Source organism: Protopterus annectens, chromosome 5.part0 (assembly GCF_019279795.1).
Source record: "Protopterus annectens isolate FY-2018-M chromosome 5.part0, PAN1.0, whole genome shotgun sequence".
NCBI lineage: Eukaryota > Metazoa > Chordata > Ceratodontiformes > Protopteridae > Protopterus > Protopterus annectens.
In genome coordinates, this window is record NC_056735.1 from 1,496,338,193 (window position 1) to 1,496,361,785 (window position 23,593).

Genomic DNA, 23,593 nt, shown 5'->3' on the forward strand with positions numbered 1-23,593 from the left:
ACTGACATAAAAGCACATGACAGACATGAGGAAAAAGTACAGGTCTCAACTGTCTATGTTAGGCACCCATTCAAGCAGAGAATGTTTGTGTAAGGTTATACGATCAATTAGAAGTTCAGAGGGTAATGTATTAATTCATTTAAAAGCATTGCCAATATTGAGAAAAAAAAGCATGTTTCAGTGTTGCTTAACTATTACCTGAAAACTGTTAATGTGATCCAATTCTTTTGGGCGGCGGGGTTATAATCAGTAAAATTTGTAGTCAATAAGCAGTGGAGAAGAGGCTAAGAAAGAACATGAAAAAGAATATGAGAAGTCCAGTTAAAATATTACAGCAAGTGAGCAAAGAGAAGTTGTCTATCATCATTAATATCACATATTATTTACAAAAAAGTTGTTTAATGAATTATTTTTAATGGGTTAAAACCTAATAAAATTAATACTTTTTGACAGCTTTTATGATTAGTTAGGGTTATAAGAATCAACATTCTGTGAATCTGTCTCTGACAAGGAAGCAATGGATTCCACCTAAATTTACGTTGCGTTAATTGCATTGAATTATGTCTTAATCTGATAGGTCCAGCCTATTTTAAGGCAACCAATCATCAAGCAAGGCCTTTGGACTTCAAGATATTTTTGTTTGCAAATTATACCTGCACACCTACTGAAGTATTTCTGGCTAGTGTTCTTACTGGAGTGATGTAAAATCCATAGTCGTAATTTTTAAACTCTGATGTAACATTATTTGAACAAGACTTCATAGCACTGCAGATAGTTGCATGTTTCATAATTCCAATGTAACAACATGACAAGTTATCCCACAAGTATAGTGTAGAGCATCACTTCCAAGTACAAGAAAGGTTCTCTAAGCATTTTGTCTGCATATTTAAGAAATTAGTTGGTAATTTCTGTCTCTTCACACACTGCAGCTGTGTATATTAGCAGTATCCTAAAGCTTCAGTTCTAATTCTGAGAAGCCGACCATGGGAGAGAGAAAAAGACTGTCTTTATAACATATATTAAGAAACTTATACTTCAACTGCATATAACTCTAGGATAGTTTTTCCTTCTTAAGCTAACAATGAATGGCATGAAGTGCTAGAGAAAGATATGAGAAACTTTGCAGACATGCCCAGTGGTATACCGTAGATGACATGTTTTCATACTGAGAGTGCTATGGTTGGATTGAAGTGGGATAATTAACATTCATTATAACACTTGTATCAGCAGTCATTAAATAAAATACATCATACTGTTAGTTATATGCACTAAGGCATTATCAACACCTTAAGATAGCTACAAAGACAAGGAACAAATGGACATCTCTTAGGACAACAGGGTTCTACACTAAATGTATGTTTCATTTCAGCATTGCAGCTGCTTTGCTCACAGATTCTATTAGAAAAAGATGAGCAGATAATATGGTTTGGACACTAACTTCCAAGAAAGCCTTCCAGAAACTTAAATAAAGTTTAAGCAGACCTATGGTAATAACTAGACTAACACAGTTAAGATTTTTTAGTTTCAGTAAAAATTTCATTCCAGAGTCTGTGGACATTTAGCTAGGCCTTTTCTAACAAATATGAACATTTTGTGGTATATCTCATTCCCAAGCTGTTACCCAAAAATGGAGTCACGGATAATGATGATGATGATGATGATGCAGAAAATATGTGTAGGCTTTCTACAGACTCTTTGGAAACTTCAAAAATCTTTCTGAGCCATTTGTTTACTGTGGTCCCAAATCACAAACCAATAACATGGCATTATAGTTCCTTTGCAAGCAACAGTAATTTCATATGTTTGAAACGTAAGTTTTTAGCTTGCAACATGATCAGCAAATGTTAATGATCTGTACGAGAAAAAAAATGGTGCAGTGCAAATAGTTACATGTAGGACTGAAGTTTGGAAACAAAATATAGTTAATTAAAACTGCATTCTTAATGTCTGTCGTAAATCTTAACTATATGATCTGAAGAGGCTAGGACAAGAAAAGGATAACTTGGGATTATTACCTGTTTAGAATGAAAAGAAATGAAACAGCTTGAGAAAGTACACATTTTTCTCTCATTTATTAACTGCTGCTACTGAAGAGAAAGGAACAAGTACTAGACTGGCTTCACGTTTAATGGAGTTAAGTTGGATTTTTTTGTTGTTCTTGTTAAGTTGTGCTTGTTAACTTTTGAATTCAGATTTTTAAACTTTTTATTACTTATTGGGATTGTAATGGTAGGTTTATAGTTTAAATCTGCTGGCTTACTTAGCTGCAGTTTAAAAGTGTGTATAAATTTGAATTTGATGTCATGTAGTCTGTTGATATGAAACTGCTTCTCCCATCCTTCAGATGCTGGAGTCTAACTGATTAGTTAACTGTACAGCAATTTACATTTGTAGGTTTTGTAGAACTATTTCTGACTTATGACCAGTATACATGGGGAATATTATTGACTCGGTATTTTCTAAAATTAACTAGGATTACTATTTTTTTAGCTTAGAGATGCTTCTCCAAAGCATACTTAAACCAAAGTCCCATCTGCTTGAGCTGCTGGTAGTTCATGTGTACAATTTTAGTATGCATTTTTAGAATAAGCAGATTTGTATCTGGCTTTCCTTTTTCATTTATTAAGATCAATCTCACTTATGTTTTTCTATTTGTAAATGTTTTGCAAGAGTCTTACAGAAGAAAAATGAATTATCTGTTAACTTGTAGCTTGAACAGAATTTTATTAATAGATCATACTAAGATACATACTCCTCCTATGTTATCCATATATCCAGTGCTGTGAGTTGCATCGAACTCCTATAGATGCCCCATAAATAGACAACACCATCCACAGAGATTACCAGGTAAGTAGGGAATGGAACTACATTGCCTGGTCTTTCTTCTGTATCACAATCTCAAAACACACACACATATATCCTGCACATACATCTACAGACAGTTTAGAATCACAAGTCCACCAACCACATCCCCTACGTAGCTACTAAAAAAGATCTATTTATGCTAACAATAAATAAAAAAAACAAGCGAGAGCTCCAAATGTAACAACATAGAAGGAATAGGACAGGCAAAATAAAAGGAGTGGGAAAGTCAGAGAGTGGTGACGTGTTCAGCTTGCTGGGCAGGTAACTTCTGGGGTGGTAGAGAATGTGGGTTCTGTAGGGGAAAGACTGCCTTCAGGAGAAAATATGGGAGCAAGAATTTATTTATTAATTTACTTAATGGTTCATTACCGGAGTTGCTGACTAAATGTACTGGTCCCATTTCAGTAACAGTCCAGAAAATGGAAAGGTAGTAAAGCAAAATAATGGTAATGCATATTAAAATTCAAATATATTTAGTTTCTTTCAGTACCTAAGCGGTATTACAAAAATGAATCAACAAGAATCAGGATAAAAATGAAATAAAACATCAAGAAGATATGTTTTGTCAGATCTCTTAAATCTAGTGAAGGCTGTGGATATCAACAACCACCCCAGTAAGAAGCTTCTAAGGTAGAACCCATGCTAGGAAATAAAGTGTTTACTACATGATTAAAGCTGAACTCTTAGCGCCTCGACAATCGAAGGGGAAAGGTAGATCAGGGCAAGAACAAGCTGATGTCAATCAAGATGCTCCCTAAGGTATTTAGGACAGAAGCTGTACAGGACAAGGCACGCCAAAACTGCAACAGTATATGTGATATTTGACCAAAATGGAAACCAGTGCAGGATCTGTGGCAGTTGCATAATGTGATGGTAAAAAGATAACTGCTAAATGGATGGGCTGCACAATCTTGCACAAGTTGCAAGGGCTCAGGTGATATGTCTGGAAGTCCCAAGAACATGGCATTATAGCACTTTAGCATAAAGAAGATCAAAGCATGTATCAGCAGAGAAAGATTTTTTGAAGGAATAAGGTGCTTAATTAGAGACATATCTCTTAATGGCAGCAGCCATCTGTTCAGTATGAGTGAGACAATCATCAATTACCACACTTAAGTTTCACACCATCTGTTATCAGTTTGACAGCACTGTGGATGATAATAGCAACAAAACCGGAGAAGATGAATTACAAAAGGTGGCATGAATGTCCATAGCCACTATCCTGGAAGTAATGAGTTTCAGCTGATTATTGACTATCCCGTTATGGATACATGCCATGTCTGTAGCTATTTTTTAAGGAAGATATATGGAACTACCTCACATATGAAGTAAGAAATAATTAACCTTGGAATCTTAAAGTAGGCAAATCACATAAACCAACCTGAGCCAAATATATATATAGACGAGGTTTAGATCAAAGACCAGGGTGGTTAGGAAGTGTCTAATGAAGTTTCTGCATGTTGAAGATGCAGTTATTGCTGCTCACACTCAGCAGGAATGTAAATCTCTCATGACTTGCTTTGTGGATGCCCATATGGAATTTGGCCTCACAATTAGCTTAAATAAGACCCATGTGATGGGCCAAAACATGGCGAATGTGCCATCTACCATGGTGAGTGATTATGAGCTGGAGGTCTTCCATGGCTTCATGTACCTAGGCTCTACAATTTCAGATAACTTATAGATTGATAGTGAGATCAACAAGCGCATTGGAAAATCTGCCACAATGTTTTTCAGGCTGACGAAGAGAGTATGGGCTAAAAATAAGCTCACTGTGCACACCGAGGTGCAAATTTACAGTACTCTATGAGTGTGAAACATGGACTTTTAGAACAGGAGCAGTGGTTCAATGTATTCCATATGTGCTGCCTCAGGTGCATACTCAGTATCTTATGGCTGGACAAGATCCCCAAAACAGCAGTGCTTGAAGGGGCATGCACCACCTCAATTATCACCCTCCTTAAACCAAGGCATATGCTCTGGTTGGGTCATGTCTCACACATAGTGGATAGCTGAATACAGAAAGACCTCCAGTCTGTATAGCTGGAGTCTGGAAAGATCCGAAAGGGCAAACTAAATTGAGCTACAAAGACATGTGCAAGCATGACCTCAGTGCTCTCTCCATCAGTGTGAACACCTGGCATTATCTCACCTCAGACAAGTATTCCTGGAAACATGAAATGAAGGAAGCTCTCATTATGTATGAAACTACCTTGGTAAAGGTGGCAGAGAATAACAGAGCCCTCAGGAAGATACCTAACCATGATACTAGACTGACGTCTGCCTGCTGCTGCTCAGAATATCGAAAGGACTGCCACTTCTGGATTGGACTGCATGGCCACAGAAGACACTGCTCAAATCAGTCCAATATATATATATATATATATATATATATATATATATATATATATATACATATATATATATATATATAGATATATATATATATATATTAATACATTTCATTTTGATATCTACATGCAAATTGAAATTTGTAAATTTATGGTCTGAATTGTACAAGATGACATTTTATTTCAGTTTGTATTATTGCTGTCTTTAATAGATTCCACTTACATATATAGTGTACCTTCTGTTACAATACTGTTCTGTCTTCTGCATGAAATATATTCTGCCCATATATTAGAGTGAAAGAGAGAGAGAGAGAGATTGAGAGATTAAGATTATTTATTGTTTATGTTCTTGTTTTTCACTGTCTATGCTTGCTTTTTAATGCTTGGGTCATTGATGAAAAGGGTCAACAAACCAACCCCCCTATGCAGTAAACAAATAGGAAATAAATAAATAAAATATATGTAAAAATAGGGGAACATAGGGAAGTTACAGCCACAAAGAAACCAGTCATCAGTGGAGTTCCCCAGTGTTCTGTGCTGGGAACTCTCCTGTTTGGAATCTACATTTCTGAAGTAAAAGACAATACCAAATGGCCTGACTGATTACGTTTGCAGGTGACTGCAAGCTAGGAGCAGCCATTGGATCCACAAATGTCTTAATCATCCTTTCAGGAAGGTTTGCCTCAAATAACTGGTGCCAAAATCGTGGACTGAAACTAAACACCAACGAATGCATTACTGTATCCCTTGGAAAGTCATCTACCCAAGGGAACTACCACATTGATAATACATCCCTAGGAGTTATGGGATTTGAGAACTTATGTGGGCAGTGACCTAATTTTTGACTAACATGTTTCTACTATAAGAAAGTTCATCAATACTGCACAGCTTATAAACAAAGAGATTGCGTCTATATCTAGGGATGTCATTGTCCACCTTTACTCAGCCAACATTAGGCCAATCATTGAATATAATGTCCCCTTTGGCATGTATCTGTCCAGACACATGGAACAACTGGAATGCCCACAGAGATACCTTAATAAAAGGATACAAGGCCTAAACAACATGTACACTACTCTCAGAGGATACTGCTGCTGTGGAACAGACCACCCATCCATATAAAACAAAAGTTCATCCCCGTTAATATTTAAGAGCAACTTAGATATATGAATGGGAAATAGGAAACTTACCACAGGACTGTACCCTGTGCTAGTAATGGACAGAGATTTCACCTAAATGTTTTATACCATGAATGGGTCCACTGAAATTGCCAATGGTATGATCCCATTTATTAACATTAAGTATAATATATCATTATATTATATAAATATATATATATATATATATATATATATATATATATATATATATATATATACATATATATATATATATATATATATAATTATCTTAAAATAGCCGGCAAAGGCAGCTAGGCTAGTAATTATCTACAAACCTATGAGCCTATGGAAAGAAGAGTTATAGCTGCATGTTAATGGTATAATATTGAAAGTTTAAATCTTAATTCATGCCTACACCCAGTGAACATCAAATGGCCCCAAATTGAATCTTTATCTAATTCCAGACATTCCTCTTTGAATATGACCACAAAGTTAAGAGGAGAACCAATGCCAGACTTCACCTGAGATATCACAGTAATATTTTAGATTGTACGCTTAGATCTCATAGTCTGCTATGTCAAATGAAAAGAAATTTACTAGAAACAGAATGTAACAATAATGTAACAATGATGCTTGGCCACAAAAAGATCAGTGAATATTCTAACAAAGGAAGTCTGTATGCTATATCTTGACCTAAAAACAGGCTGGAATGGGTCAACAAGGGCTGCATCTATCCAGTGTGTTGAATGCAGACCAGAATGGAATGGGCCATAGATATGATTACCCCTAAAACAAGAATCCAGTTGTGCTAACTTCCTAAAAAAAGGAAAATTTGAGACTAATCTACAATTGTCCTGCTCACTGGAGTATAAACCTATCTTTTTAATGATTAGAATAATCAAGCCTCTTTTAAAAACAGATGAAAATACTTCTCTAAAAGAGAATCCAATGACATGGTGAAGGACTGGACTCAACACCTTAAAACTAGATGTAACCATCTTGGTAGGACAAATGTCGAATCAACAATTGGTAACATGCATCTTAGAAACAAGAGCAATAAACTAACCATAACTGGAAATATTAAATCACACCAAGCACAACATTGCTGACTCTCAACCAGAGCACTAGACACCCTTGCATGTGCATTAAGACTGGCTGAAACTGATGGAGACCAGCTTAGTAGCAGGGTGATGATCAGCAAGTTCACTTTATTTAACAAATATAGACTCTCCAGATGGCAAGACAGACTGGTTTGCTAAACTCATTTACCTCTTGGAAACGTGCTGTGAGTCCGTTTGATATTGGTGAAATTTCCTGGGACAATAACAAAGACGGCTTCCTGGTGACCTCAGCCTGCTAGATAGATAAATGCTGGAATGCAGAGTCAGTTGTGCTTTAACTTTAATTCTATATTCTTAAACCACCAGTTTTATGTAACATAAGATGGACTGGGCATATATAGACTGGGGGTCAAGAAATCAAAAGATGCAATCAAGGCTCTATGATATAATATCCAATTATAGACTGCAGCTGCCTTGTAAGCATTTCCAGTACTAAGTCCTACAAATCCTGATGTAAAAAAATCAGTGAATCAGATGTAATTTTTATTTATTTTATTTATTTATTTTACATTTGTTAACCGGGATGGTACGACTGGACGAGGTCCATTTACAGCAGAGGCCCGGGGAGAAAAGCTCCACATAATTAATACAATAATAATGATATTATACAGAAGGAAAAAACAGTGTCATCATAGCAGCATTTGAGGAACAAAAATATAGTAAAAAAAATTATCATCAGTAAAATTTACATATATACATTTTGTTAGTTGTGAAATAGGACAAAAATCACAACAAAAAAAACATATATCAAGGGATACCATTTATCAATACCATGCTTACAGAAGGTCTGAAGTAGGAGAGAAAGAAAAAGATGGAAAAAGCATATTGTAGAATTATGTAACACATGGACAAAGCCATGAGCTTATAAAATGAGACTTAAGGAAGTTTTTGAATTGTGTAATATTTGATGCAGAAGTCATAGAAGTGGGGAGGTTATTCCAACTTTTCGATATACTGTGTGAAAATAAAGCTTTACCTGCTGTGCTGTTGGCTGAGGAGATAGAGAGGAGTGATTTGTTGGCAGAGCGGAGTGGACAATTTGGTGCATAGTGAGTCAGTAATTGCCTTAGTGCTGGAGTTTTGTCAGGATGTTTTAGGATGTTATATGCTATGACTAGTTGGTGAAGAGTTAATAACTGTGGGAGTTCAAGCCACTGAAGTTGCCTAAGAGGTGTACAATGATGGGTTCTAAAGGGGGAATTATTAGCAAACTTGGCGATTTTGTCATAACAAGACTCAAGTTTGTCAAGATCAGATTTTCTGACATGAGTCAGTATTGCTGTTGCATACATTAATGTGGAAAGAAGGTGAGTTCGGGCTAGGATGACCTGAGCCTGATCTGACAGAAAGTTTTTATGCCTGTATAGGGTACCCATTTTTTGTGTACATTTTTGATAGTTTGAGAGATATGGTTGTCAAAGTGAAGGTTATTGTCTATTTTAACACTAAGGAGCTTGGTATGCGGAGAAGGTGAAATGACAGTACCATTTTTGGAGGAGCTAGAGAAGGAGAGAGGAGAGGTTTTTTATTTGTTAGGGGTAAATAGGAGTAATTTAGTTTTGTTGGGATTTAAGATAAGTTGGATATTTGTGATCCGACTTTCCACTGAGGAAAGGATTCTTGGGTGAGTCACTGTAAAGTGATAAGAGATGGGGCTGATCATATTAGGGTCGAATCATCTGCATACTGTATGAGTGAGGCATGCAGGGTAGAGGTATGCAGATTATTGGTGAAGATAGAAAAGAGAAGTAGATATATAGAACCTTGAGGTACACCAATGGTGGTTGGGAGTAAAGGTGATAAAACACCCTGCCACTGGCCAGATTGTTGTCTGTCTGATAGATAGCTTTTAAACCAGGCAATAGTGTCAGGGGTAAAGGATAAAGAGGTTAGTGTATCTATTAGTATGGAGTGAGAAACCATGTCAAATGCTTCAGAGAGGTCCAGGAATATAGCAGATACAAAATTATTATTATTTCTATGTTGGTTAACCAGGTTTGTAAAAGAGAGAAGAGCGGTAGTTGTGCTGTGGTGTGGGCAGAAGCCATATTGCGTAGAGAAGAGGAGATTGTTTGTATTTAGGAAATGCATGACCTGAGAGTGAATACATTTCTCAAGTATCTTTGATAAAGGAGACAGAATGGCAATGGGGCAGTAGTTTGAGAAATCATAGGAGTTGCCACCTTTATGAAGGGGAATAATGTAGGAGATTTTCCACAGTTGAAGGATATAGAATTCCTGTATGGAGCGGTTGATAAGGATTGAGACAGGGTAGGATAAGGAGTTAGCAGTCATGTTTAGGAAATTATCTGGTATACCATCTGCTGTAAGTGCAGTGGGTTTTAGTTTTACGAGGTATTTTTTTATTGTAGAGGTTGGGACAGTTGAGAGTGTAAAGGGAGGTGTGTTGTTAGGAGCTGTTGTTGGCATAGATAAATAACTATTTTTGGATAGTTGGGTGGATAGTGATTTAATGGATTCAGTAAACTGATGATTGAATTGGGAGGCTATGTGGTCATTTGGGTTGGTGGAGGAGGGAGCTGGTGTGGTGGTTTTGCTAGGTTTTAGTAGGGAGTGTTTGTTTTGGATACCTAGAAAGTAGTTCTGTTTATCAAGCTTTGTTTGTTTTTTGGCTTGATTCCTAAGTTGTTGATAGTTTTGTTTGGAGAGACTAGTGTTATCTTTCTTACAGGTTTTCCATGCCTTATCTTTGGACTTTAATAATGCTCTAGTGGACTTACTAAGCCATGGAGCATAATGTAGTTTAGTTCTAAGTTTTCTTATGGGGGCTACTAAATCAAGGATGTTAGTAAGAGTACAATTAAAGTAGTCAACTGCTTGGTCTAAGTCAAGGGTGTGTAATGGTTCTCAGTTACATTTTCTTAAAGTAGTGTTGAGATCCCGAGGATTTACATTGTGATCATCTCTAACTAGTCTACAAACTGTAGGTTTGGGTAAGTTTGTGCATTTCCATTGGAGGAATGTTGGGAGGTGGTCACTAAGTCCATCTGGTAGATAACGTATTTGGTAATTATGTTCAGGGTTTACCAGTGTCCAATCTAGTATAGATTCCTTTTGGGATTTTTTATCTAGTCTAGTAGGTTTCTGAATGAGTTGAGAGAATCCATATAGGTTGATGTGGTTAGTGGGGTTCATAGGTTCATAGGATGATACTAGGCTATCAGCCCTAGGGCCTGTACAAGCCTAGTCATAACAATTCTCTGGCTATTTCTTTCCACAATATTTACTTACCTGGACCCCTGTCGAGCAGGGTGACTCGTGATCCCCGGGATAAATTTCCTATCTCCCATCCAGTCGTCAAGGTTCCTTTTGAAGAGGGCCAAGGAGGTGCTCTGCTTGACATGTATAGCAGTCTCTTCCCGAGTATGGGGAGTCTCTGGGTCAGGAACCTATCCCTCCAGCATGTTTTGCTCATTGTGATGACAAGGTTTAGGTCCCTGGAGCATGTGGCCCTGATGGATTGGGATTTCTTTAAGTGTAGCATGTCCAACAGCTCTGGGTTTGACATGGCCTTTTATGTTAAGCAGACATCACCTCTGAGTAGACAATATGCGACAGAGTATAGCTGGAGTTTTTTTAGTTGGTCAGCATAGGGCATCTGTTTTAGGCCTGTGATTCTTTTAGTGAGGTGTTTCTGTGGCCTTTCCAGTTGTTGCAGATGTCTTGTGAGGTACATACCAAATGGGGAGTTGTACTCTATGATGGGTCTAATGAGGGATGAGTACAGTGGGACAATGACCTCCTTTTTTCTGGATGAAAAGCCCTTAGTAATGAGGTATGCCACATAGAAGGATTTCCTGACTGCTGTGGCGATGTGGTTATTGAAGATGAGACCACTGTCCACCTGTGTTCCTAAATCTCTTATCACACTTTCGGTGTTTAGTGTAATGCCACCTATGTGGTAATTCATGGGTACATGGTTTTTCCCAAAGGGGATAACTATACACTTCTTGGCATTGAGCTTGAGCCCATGGCTCTGACACCAAGCATCTGTTTCTGTAAGGCCCTTTTGTAGAATATCCACATCATTTGGGGATTCAATAATGGCTCCCAGTTTCCAGTCATCTGCAAACTTTATTAGCCAGAGTCTAGTGTTGGCAAGTACTTCAGAGAAGTAGATGCCAAACAAGAATGGTCCCAGGACTGAATCCTGAGTTACTCCACTTGTCACTTGTCTGGAGCTGGATTTGGAGTCGGCTACTTTTACAGTCTGGTTCTGTCAGTAAGCCAGTTGGCAACCCATTGAGTGACGTAGGGATTTATGTCCAGCTTAGTAAGTTTATCTATGATTTCAGAGTGGGGGGTGGTGTTGAAGGCATTGGTGAGGTCGATAGGCTGTGTGGACCACCTTACCCTCGTCCATGGCTCTGGAGACTGATTCGAAGAAGTCAATCAGGTTCAGGAGACACGATCAGCCCTTCACGAACCCAATCTGGGTGGCGTCCAGTGTTTGAAGGTTGCCAATGTCAATGTTTATAAGTTCCATGATAATACGTTCCATGGCCTTACAGATCAGGCGTGTCAGACTGATGGGGCTGTAGTTCCCAGGATCCAAGGTGGACCCCCCCTTGTGGAGTGGGAATACTGTAGTTGTGCACCACTCAGTGAGCACGAAGCCTGAGATGAGGATATGATTAAACATGGCACTTAGGTGAGGTGCCAGTTCATTTTGTAGTTCATGTAGTACACAGTCCGGGATGTCATCTGGTCCCATGGATACTGTATTCTTAGCTTTGGAGAGTGCGTTTTTTACCTGTGTGGCCATGATTACTGGAATTTGGCAATCTTTAGGTATTGAGATGGGCCCTTTAAGGGGTGAGAGGGGGGGGTGAAGTTAGCACTGAATCGATCTGGCAGGATATTGGCAATGTCCTTGGGATCAGTATATTTAATGCCATTCTGTTGTAGCTAAGAGCAGATCTGAGCATTGCCATTTAGATTCTTGACATAGCAATAGAATGCCTTGTGGTTGCCTTTGGCATCTTTGGCAATTTTATTTTTGTAACTAGCTTTGGAGGATTTTATGAGGGATCTCAGCTTCTTACTGAGGCTGGTAAGGTAGTTTTTTGCAAACTGGGATTTTTCTCTTTTCTGCAACAGTTATTTCCTTCTGTTGCATAGTTTGTTTATGACAGGGGACCAGCAGATTGGCTTCCTTTTTTGGAGGAGAGAATCTTGGTTCTATTTGGGATGGCACGATGCATGCATGAGTGGATGTGCTCATACAGTGCTTTAATGTAGGATCTGGCAGTTGAACTTTCAGTTCCTGTCTGCATGGGTGTCATGAAGTTTGTCACTTCTGACTTGAGTAGCATGAAGTTGGCCTTGGAGAATTTTTTTACTGATGTTTCCTTACTGGGGGGTGGGGGTGGGATGTGGATGTCAAAGGTGATTAGCTTATGGTCAGACCTAACCAATGAGGGGTTGAGCACTGGTGTGGAGCATCGATTTCCCAAGTTGGTAATGACCAGGTCCAGGACATTGGAGCCCCTGGTGGAACTATGGATTAGTTGATCCAGGGCATTGGAATTTATGAATTTCAAGAACTTTTGGGCAAATGTGTTGGTACATGAGTAGTTTTTCCAGTTAATGGCAGGGTAATTGAAATCACCCAGTATTAGGGTGTTTGGTTGTATCTTAATATTTTCCAGTATGTTTAGAAAGGTGCAGTGAGAATCTTGGGGCATGATGAGGGATCTGTAGCAAGCTACAATTTGGATTGCAGTCTTACCTAGTATTAGTTGCACCTGGAGAATTTCAGATGCATTGTGTTGGGCAACTAGCCTGGAGGGGTGAATATCCTGGGTGAATATAGACTCTCCTCCACCTTTAGTGTTTTGGTCTTGGTTTGGTGGCCCAAAAGTGTGGTAAGAGTTGTAGCCTGGTATTGCAGGGCTGCTCTCTGGAGTCTTGAACCAGGGCTCAGTTACTGCACAGATATTGATGTTCCCCATTTTTAGGAGTGCCTCAAGAGAGTGCATTTTGAGGTTTAGACTTCTAGCATTGAGTAGTATTACCTTCAGATGCTGCATACTTGTACCTGTTACAGCAGTGGTTTTGTCCTTTGAGCCTTGCCTAAAAAAGGCACTATAGGGGTGGCCAGAGCCTTAGCCAGTAACCTGAATCTCAGGGGCAAAAGGTGCAGTCCATCTCTGGCAAAGCATTGTGGTTTGTCGATCATGTCATCCCAGGCAGACAGATTCTAGATCCCCTTTGAATGACACCAGAAGCTTAGCCAATTGTTGAAGTCAATCAGTTTGTCCTTATAGTGTGGTATCATTCTGGGTTAAGGCAGGATGCTGCTCAGGGCAAAGGTCATACCTGCCTGGATCACATGATCCAAGAGCTCTTCCATGTCTCTTTTCATGTAGTCCAGGGAGGTACGTCTAAAGTAATTTACTCCAACATGGACAATGACAGAGTCGTATTTGTACTTGTTGTGGAGTGACTTGAGTGCATGTGTTATGTGGCAGTCCTGGCACCTGACAGGCAGATGACTAAAATTTTCTCCTTGTTCAGCCTGATGAGTGGGGCATCAGTGTGCCTGACTATAGAGTCACCTATGACTAAATTGTTGGCTATGTTGTCTTGCCTTAGGGGCTGCTGTTGGGTGGCACACTGGTGTTGTGAGCTATGTGATACTTTGGTTGTGATTGGTGTTTGTTTGGGTTTCAGCTTCGGAGGTCCTTGTTGCTTAGACAGGTTAATGTTAAGGGCCTCTGCATATGTGTGTTTACTGTTGCTATGTGTTGGGGTTGGTGGTGAGGGTTTTGAAGGGCTATGTGTTGCTTGAGGTGTAGTGTGGGTTTTAACCTTCTCCTCTTGATTGTCTAGCACAATCTTGGCTGGATAGAGCTTTGCTTCCAGTTTGGCTATGTAAGTGCATCTCTCGCAGGTTGTAGTGTTGGGTGGTAGGAATAGAGGGTTGTCTGTGTACATGAGGCAATTGCTGCATTGCCCCAGTATGCCCAGATTCACCAGGTGGACAGGAGAAATCACCGGAAGCTGTCCCTTGGACATGCCTGGTTAGGTGCTTTTTCCCCCTTACCTTGGCAAGGTACTTTGCAATTATAGGCTGTTTAGTGCCTATGATTCATTTCTCCTTATTTATAAATAGAGTTGAGTGCTTGTATCAGTTTAAGGTGTTAGAGCAAGTGCTAGTCAGAGCGACTCCAACCAGAAAGAGTCAGGAGTCAATGCACTCTGCTCCTACTCTCACCAGGATCAGAATATAAGCACGTCCTCCAAGCTGTCACCTATAAAGCAGTTATTAAACTTTCTGGTGGTCAGCAGTCTCCAGGAAATAATGTAACTGCACTCCTTCTCTCACCAGGAGAAAACAGAAGCACTAATCCCAAGATGACTACTGAGAGACAGAATGTGGGCTCTCCAATAACTGGTGGTTTTGCAATAGATGCTTAAAAGTAAGATGAAAAAATGGTTTATCCTAAACACTGCAGTGTGCACTAGAGGAATTAGATGTGAAAGTAGGTAACTTAAGCTTTACCTATCTAAAAAGTTAAGTTTTAGTGGAGAGTTGCTATTTTTAAAACAGCAAAAGTGTGGTAAGAGCTGTAGCCTGGTATTGCAGGGCTGCTCTCTGGAGCCTTGAACCAGGGCTCAGTTACTGCACAGATACTGATGTTCCCCATTTTTAGGAGTGCCTCAAGAGAGTGCATTTTGAGGTTTAGACTTCTAGCATTGAGTAGTATTACCTTCAGATGTTGCATACTTGTACCTGTTACAGTGGTGGTTTTGTCCTTTGAGCCTTGCCTAAAAAAGGCACTATAGGGGTGGCCAGAGCCTTAGCCAGTAACCTGAATCTCAGGGGCAAAAGGTGCAGTCCATCTCTGGCAAAGCATTGTGGTTTGTCGATCATGTCATCCCAGGCAGACAGATTCTAGATCCCCTTTGAATGACACCAGAAGCTTAGCCAATTGTTGAAGTCAATCATTTTGTCCTTATAGTGTGGTATCATTCTGGGTTAAGGCAGGATGCTGCTCAGGGCAAAGGTCATACCTGCCTGGATCACATGATCCAAGAGCTCTTCCATGTCTCTTTTCATGTAGTCCAGGGAGGTACGTCTAAAGTAATTTACTCCAACATGGACAATGACAGAGTCGTATTTGTACTTGTTGTGGAGTGACTTGAGTGCATGTGTTATGTGGCAGTCCTGGCACCTGACAGGCAGATGACTAAAATTTTCTCCTTGTTCAGCCTGATGAGTGGGGCATCAGTGTGCCTGACTATAGAGTCACCTATGACTAAATTGTTGGCTATGTTGTCTTGCCTTAGGGGCTGCTGTTGGGTGGCACACTGGTGTTGTGAGCTATGTGATACTTTGGTTGTGATTGGTGTTTGTTTGGGTTTCAGCTTCGGAGGTCCTTGTTGCTTAGACAGGTTAATGTTAAGGGCCTCTGCACATGTGTGTTTACTGTTGCTATGTGTTGGGGTTGGTGGTGAGGGTTTTGAAGGGCTATGTGTTGCTTGAGGTGTAGTGTGGGTTTTAACCTTCTCCTCTTGATTGTCTAGCACAATCTTGGCTGGATAGAGCTTTGCTTCCAGTTTGGCTATGTAAGTGCATCTCTCGCAGGTTGTAGTGTTGGGTGGTAGGAATAGAGGGTTGTCTGTGTACATGAGGCAATTGCTGCATTGCCCCAGTATGCCCAGATTCACCAGGTGGACAGGAGAAATCACCGGAAGCTGTCCCTTGGACATGCCTGGTTAGGTGCTTTTTTCCCCTTACCTTGGCAAGGTACTTTGCAATTATAAGCTGTTTAGTGCCTATGATTCATTTCTCCTTATTTATAAATAGAGTTGAGTGCTTGTATCAGTTTAAGGTGTTAGAGCAAGTGCTAGTCAGAGCGACTTCAACCAGAAAGAGTCAGGAGTCAATGCACTCTGCTCCTACTCTCACCAGGATCAGAATATAAGCACGTCCTCCAAGCTGTCACCTATAAAGCAGTTATTAAACTTTCTGGTGGTCAGCAGTCTCCAGGAAATAATGTAACTGCACTCCTTCTCTCACCAGGAGAAAACAGAAGCACTAATCCCAAGATGACTACTGAGAGACAGAATGTGGGCTCTCCAATAACTGGTGGTCTTGCAATAGATGCTTAAAAGTAAGATGAAAAAAATGGTTTATCCTAAACACTGCAGTGTGCACTAGAGGAATTAGATGTGAAAGTAGGTAACTTAAGTTTTACCTATCTAAAAAGTTAAGTTTTAGTGGAGAGTCGCTATTTTTAAAACAGCAAGATAGATTGAAAGGGGGTGGTCACTTTTGTATTCTGGTACTATGGAATACAGTAGAATGGCCAATAAATTTAAATAGTTGAAGGGGAGTGATTTCACAAAATGATAATTGTGTGCTTACTCACATAAGCTAGTAAAAGCCGAGAGGAAATGAGATATATGGTCAAATTAACATAAGGGGCAGGCAACTAAAAAGACAGTGGTGTTTAAGAACACAAAAGTAACTGTGTGGGAGTGTGGGAAAAATTATTTCTGCCTGACTCACAAGAGAGAGAGCTGTGGTCTCTTTTCAAGTTTTAATATGCAGTTAAAAGCAGAATACAAGTAAAACACAAGGTAAAGACAACAAATCACAGTATTAAAAATAGAAAAAGGCAATAAAGTAATACAAAATACAACAAATAAAAAGCAAACTAACCTTTCTCTCGTAGCAAAGTGCAGCAGAGTCTGGTTGAGCCTTTCTAGTGAAGCCCTGAAATGTTTTATTTTACTCCTTAAATTGAAGGTTTAGTTCCTAGCTCCACCTCCTCAGTTCACATATGATTAACCTTAACTGACTTCTTCTATCTTATGTGTGAGTCTTTAATTGACGTGTACTAATTTCTACCTGACTCATAAGAGACAGAGCTGTGGTCTCTTTTCAAGTTTTAATATGCAGTTAAAAGCAGAATACAAGTAAAACACAAGGTAAAGAACACAAATCACAGTATTCAAAACAGAAAAATGCAATAAAGTAATACAAAATACAACAAATAAAAAGCAAACTAACCTTTTCCTACAGCAAAGTGTAGCAGGGTCTATTTGAGCCTTTTTTGTAAAGGTCTGAAATGCTTTATTTTACTCCTTAAATAGAAGGTTTAGTTCCTAGCTCCACCCCTCATTTCACAGATGATTAACCTTAACTGACCTCTTCTATCTTATGTGTGAGTCTTTAATTCACCTGTTTAATTTCTGCCTGACTCACAAGAGACAGAGCTGTGGTCTCTTTTTAAGTTTTAATATGCAGTTAAAGCAGAATACAAGTAAAACACAAGGTAAAGAAAACAAATCACAGTATTCAAAATAGAAAAAGGCAGTAAAGTAATACAAAATACAACAAATAAAAAGCAAACTAACCTTTCCCTCACAGCAAAGTGTAGCAGAGTCTGGGTGAGCCTTTCTAGTAAAGGGTTTTTAGAGTTGCAGGCTAGCCAATTAGTATTTAGGTCACCTAGTAAAATAGTATCTTGTGGGAGGTTATCTTTTGTCCATTGTAGAATTTCCTCAGTTATTGGAGAGTTATTACCTGGAGGGATATAAGCACAAATAATATTGATGCTCTTTTTCTTGTTTAGCAGTAGCACAGAGCCTAAGGTCTCAGCAGTATGAAATATAGGTAGAGGAGTTTGTAGAGGTTGGAGAGTGTGTTTTTCTAGACAATTGCATCACCCCTCCCTTTTTTCCCACTCTATCTAGTCTTAGGATATTATGTCCTGGAGGGAGAATTTCTTCACTCTGCGTGCTGGGTTTTAGCCAGGTCTCTGTTATGGTTAGAATGTCAGTGGAGTAGTCGGTTATGAATGTGTGTAAGTGAAGAAGTTTGTTTGATATACTGCAAGAGTTAAGGTTGATGATAAGTAGATCTGATGTGTGTTTGTTAGGCGGCATGATGTTACATGGTCCTGGATTTGGGTGAATTTCTCCTGAGGTTAGGACGTATTTCTTTAAAAATAGTGTAAGTTTGATTGTTTGTAGTACATATATGTGGAGTTTACATGCTATTTTTCTAGTGCAGGATAGTGGAATGTACTTATTATGTATGAGTAGTATTGAGTTGTCAATAAATAAAGAGGGTAGTGTTGTGTTAGTATGTATGGATGTAATGTAGGTTACGGTTGTGAGGGTTAAAAAGAGAGATGTTATTAAGACTTGCATAGTATGTGGCAGTGGTATTTGGATGCAAGTAGTGTTGTTTGGCTGCAAGTAGTGTTATGCCTAATGGGTGGTATGGTATAGAGGTATGGTAGGATATTATTGTGTGGGATATTTGTATAGGGAAATAATCAGGGGGTGTGGTTTGGGTAGATGCGGCTGAGTGGCTGTAGGGAGTGGTCAGGTGACAAGGGGTTAGAATAAATGTAGAAGTAGTGGGAGAGTAGTGGGAGAGGGTGGGAAAAGGGGACAGGGTACGGCAGCAGAGTGAGCTGAGCATAGCGAGGTGAACGGAGTGGGTCCCAGACACCATGAGACTACAGAGACAATCTGTGAGCTCTATTCAAGGGAGAGCAGGAAAAGCAGAATAAATGGGGTAAGTTCAGAGTATCTGCTTCCCTTCAAATTACATTTGCTAGAGCCTGTATTAATTACTGGTTGAGGAGGTATTCGGGAAACCTGATCTGATAGTGCTAGTGCTGCGAGCTCCTGAGCAGACTACTACACTGCTACTTCCCAGCTTATTTAAAACAATTTACACAGATATTAACCTTGTTTCCTTTAGAAGAAGTGACAAAATAAAGATTAGACTGCAGAAGGATGTTTGGCTTTATGCACAGCAGTCTTTTTATGTTGCAAGCCTTTCGTAAGGGTGGGTTGATTTAAGGTAGGTAAATTGGGTGGTGTTCCGCCGCAAAATGGGTTCCACATGCACTAGTGACTGGAGTGATTCAGATTACTTCACACCAGGCCAGACCTCCTAGTTTGGAGGCACCACTTGAAGTAATTCTACAATAAAGTTAATCAACTTAGGGTTAAGCAGTAGATACAAACTATGAGAGCATGTGGAGAGTCTAGATTTTGCCCCTTCTGTAGCCAGCCAAATAGCAATAGGTATTTTCAGATGTTATAGTAACTGCTTCATGTTTACCAAAAACTCTTTTTCTACCTCATGTTGAAAGAGTCTGTGAGAGGCTTAAGTATTTACTTAAATTGGAGGCTACCTTTTTACCTCAGAACACATTCAGTAAGCACAACACACAAACACAGACAGCACAGAGCACTTCTGCTAAACCTGCTTATGATGTAGTTGTTAAGAGAACACTGCTTAAGCCTTCCAAGCTATAGACTAAGAAACCTCTTATTTTAGTCCACACAGCAACACATTCACATTCACCTTTCCACCCACAGCCAGAATATATTTCTCTATGAGTCAAAATGGTGCAGAATCCAAGCCCTTATTTTCTACTGATACTGTTTATCACCACAGTAGTGTTTAGTAGTAGAGGACTCTATTGTCAGGCATATGGACACCACCCTCAGTAAGCTGGATAAGAATAGGGTGACAGCTCTCACTCTGGAACCATGTTTGAGGACATAACAAGGTCACATGATCTTCCATCCTGACAAATATTTATCTGCTCTGATGACCAATAAAGACTAAGAAGAAAAAGATCTGGCTCATATGATTTTTCTTTTAGCTTTTACTAGCTTTCTTCGGCTTTTGTACTTCCATTAGGATGGACAGGAGGAAAATCAGATGAAGCATTCTACAACAACACAGCTAGCTGAAACATCATTTTATTATTTACCTGATGGAGCAAGTTACAAAATACAGGGATTTTTAACCATCTCATCATATGTGGATCTTGCATTAGCAACTGTGAGTTATAAGCTCCTTTGGAGTTTTTGTATTAGGAGTTGTTCAGTTCTGCGTTTAGTAGGTGTTGCTTGTCACTGGCTCTCACCCAGTTGGTATGAATTCCCAGAGTGCTCATAACACCCTTGGGTATTTTTCAAATTAGTATCTTAAATATTATTACAACCTAATAATGTTGGGTCCATGAGGGGGTGAATAACCTTAGGTGCTGTACCCAGAGGGCCATGCAAAAGGATATGATATGACTGAGCTTGGTAGACATGTGACCGAAGTAGAAAATTCATTGGTTTTGAGTGGTATATTATCATCCCCCAAAATAAAGATTCAAAGAAAAGATGATTGGCTTCCTACTTCATCAGGGATGGTATGCATCTCTCCTACCAATGATTTTCATTTTAGCTAAAGCCTTTGCTCCCACCATAGTGCCTTTGTGCCTCTTTAAGGCAAGTATTCTAACCTAGTAAATTCTAATTTGGAACACATTAAAAAAGTTCTATGCAGTATCAGGAGTCTTAACAAAAAATGCTCAGACATGAGGCTCTCCTACAACTTGAACATATCCATATGTGTATAGCTACAGAGACTTGGTTTCAGAGCAATGAAAGCACTCGCTCTATTCCTGGATATCAAGGATATCATCACCTGGTGACAGATTCCTTGAGACTCCACATTTGAACTTCAAAATGTCCATATCACTGTAAACAAGATTAATTATCACTACATAGCTAATTATAGAGCACCCTCTATGTCACCTTCTGAGAATGATGCTATATTAACATATTAGCTAAAGTCTCCATTAAAAGCAATACTACTACACAACTTCAGTTATCCATCAATAAAGTAGCTGAGCAGCAATGCCAGTGTTGACATGCCCAATCATTCTTTGAAATTATAAATGCTAATCCTCTTTTATCAAAAACTTAACCATCTTACTAGGAGCCCCAATATACTTAGGCTCATAGATACTTATTAGGCTATTGATCTGTGAGGTTCGTAAGAAACCTATCCTTACATTGCCTTAGTAGTTTTTTTACTCTTATATTTTGCATACAAATAACCCAGAGGCAGGCAGAACTAAGTCACGTTGGGACATTTGGTTGCTGCTCCTATCCATGAGGGATATGGGTGCTAAACCAGGAATGAATTTGCAGTTTCCCATTCAATCATCCAAACTGTGTTTGAATAGAGTAAGAGATGTTCTTCATTTTATGTGGAGGGGAGGAGAGTTCCATTCTCTGTGATATATACTTGTCCTTCCAGCATGTTATATTTATATTGTAAATGAGACTGAGATCCTTTGAGTGGGTTCCACACAAGCACTGGACTTGCATATGACAAAACAGGATCGGCTTTGGCTCTATATATGACCTAGTCCTCACAAATATAGACACTTCTTGTACATGTCCGTATATGTGTATATCACTCTGATTTGTTAAATCAAACCATAATTTGGTGATCTGTTCCTTTAAATAGGCGGTACTTCCCCTGTAAATAACTCTGTGTTTAGGGACTTATCAAAAGTAAACATTCTTCAATAACATGATGACCAAAGTAAATTTTCCACTTAATCCTCCTCTGATGGATCTCATTGTTACAGCTGCTGCCTATGGCTCTGACTTCTAGTCCCACTTTTATAGCTGTATCATTAAAGCAATCCCTGTCCACACCAAACATAACGAGATATTAAAATAGAGCCCCTGTGGAGGAGTATACCAATACAAATATATTATTTAACTAGAGAAACAAACTTGTCAATGGTTATAACAGGTCTCATTCTACCTAAGTTAATAACACACTTATGCAAACTAATAAATAGCTTAAGGTAACCTTTAGGAAGCTCAGAACCACAAAAACACAAAAATAACAACAGATCTTTCTTTAACTATGTCAAGATGTAAAGAACTAATTCCCCAAAAATGTGCAGACTTAGCCGACAATAATACTGCACACTCTGTTCCAAAGTAAATAGCCAATATTCTACATGACAAATTTAGGGCAAATCTTACTCTACATGGAGATATAGCTATTCCACAGGATTTACAATCCTAGTGACTCCCTCTAATTACTATAGAATAAGTTCTGGCAGCCCACTCAAAAGCTAGTAGTACATCCTTTATGAACCCTGATAAATGTACCAAGCTGTTTGATTATCCGTGCCAAATATGGCCTATCCACCCCCACCACACACACACACACACACACACACACACACACACACACACACACACACACACACACACACACGCACACACATACTTAACCTCTTTAATCCAAACATCTCCACTGATCAGAAGTTGTAAAAGATTTTGTTCTGTCAATGTAAATTTACCTATGTCACAAGTGATAATTCAATAAAGGTGTTAAAAAAGATAGTACCATAGTTGTCAATGGAATTCCAAGGTATGAAGTATCCTTTTTGCATGATTTTTAGTTTCTGGAAAAAAGACAAGGAGATGGATAGCTTGTCGTAAGGTAAATTTTAATACTACTTTAGGCATAAATGAAGGATTAGTTTCAAAGAAATCCCTGTCTTTGTGGAAAAGGATAAACTGTTGACCCACTGTAAGACCTTGCAATTCAGATACTCTTCTTGCAAAGGTCAGAACAATTAGTAAGATTGTTTTCCGTGTCACGAACATCAAGTCAGCATGAAGAGCTGGTTCAAATGGAGCAAGAGATTAGTTATTCTAATACAAAATTAAGATTCCAAAGAGGAGCCATCTATCACCTGGGAAACACCAAATGCAGCATCCCTTTCAAAAACATTTTTAAATGAGACTGCATTGAAAGAGAGGTATCCATGGACAAACTTGCTGCAATGGCAGACAAATGAACCTTGACTGAGAAGTACATAGGCCATAAGATAGTAACTTGCAGAAGTTATGTAGAATCAAAGAAGCTCTAATGAATGGGTGCTGGTTCTTTTCTTGGAACCAACTAGAAAACCTTTTCTGTTTACTAATATGATTTGCTATTCGCAGGTTTTTCTTGCCTTCATTAATACGTGCTGCAAGACCTCAGAAAAAAGGGTCCTGAAACTTACTAAGATTCTATCATCCAGGCAGTCAATTATTCTTGTTATGATCAAGATGCATCAAGCACCCCTGATCTTGTATGGGTAAATCCAGTCTGTAAGCAGATTATGATAATTGCCCTGGGCTGTTCCAAATGAAGACAGAATCACTGTTGCCTGGGGCAGGAGGGTGCCTCCACAATGAAGTTTTGTGAGTCCTTCTGAATCTTCAAAATGACCCTGGATTTGAAGAGATGAAATGTATGCAAGAAAAT

At 39.0% G+C, this 23,593-nt stretch overlaps 1 long non-coding RNA gene across 1 annotated transcript in view; it reads right to left on the reverse strand.

Moving 5' to 3' along the window:
* Positions 1-204: 204 nt before the first annotated feature.
* Positions 205-23,593, reverse strand: part of LOC122801759 — a 243,627-nt gene continuing 220,238 nt past the window's right edge. The window contains exon 3 of the long non-coding RNA XR_006364795.1: positions 205-284. This is a non-coding gene — a long non-coding RNA (uncharacterized LOC122801759). The remainder of the gene's footprint in view (positions 285-23,593) is intronic.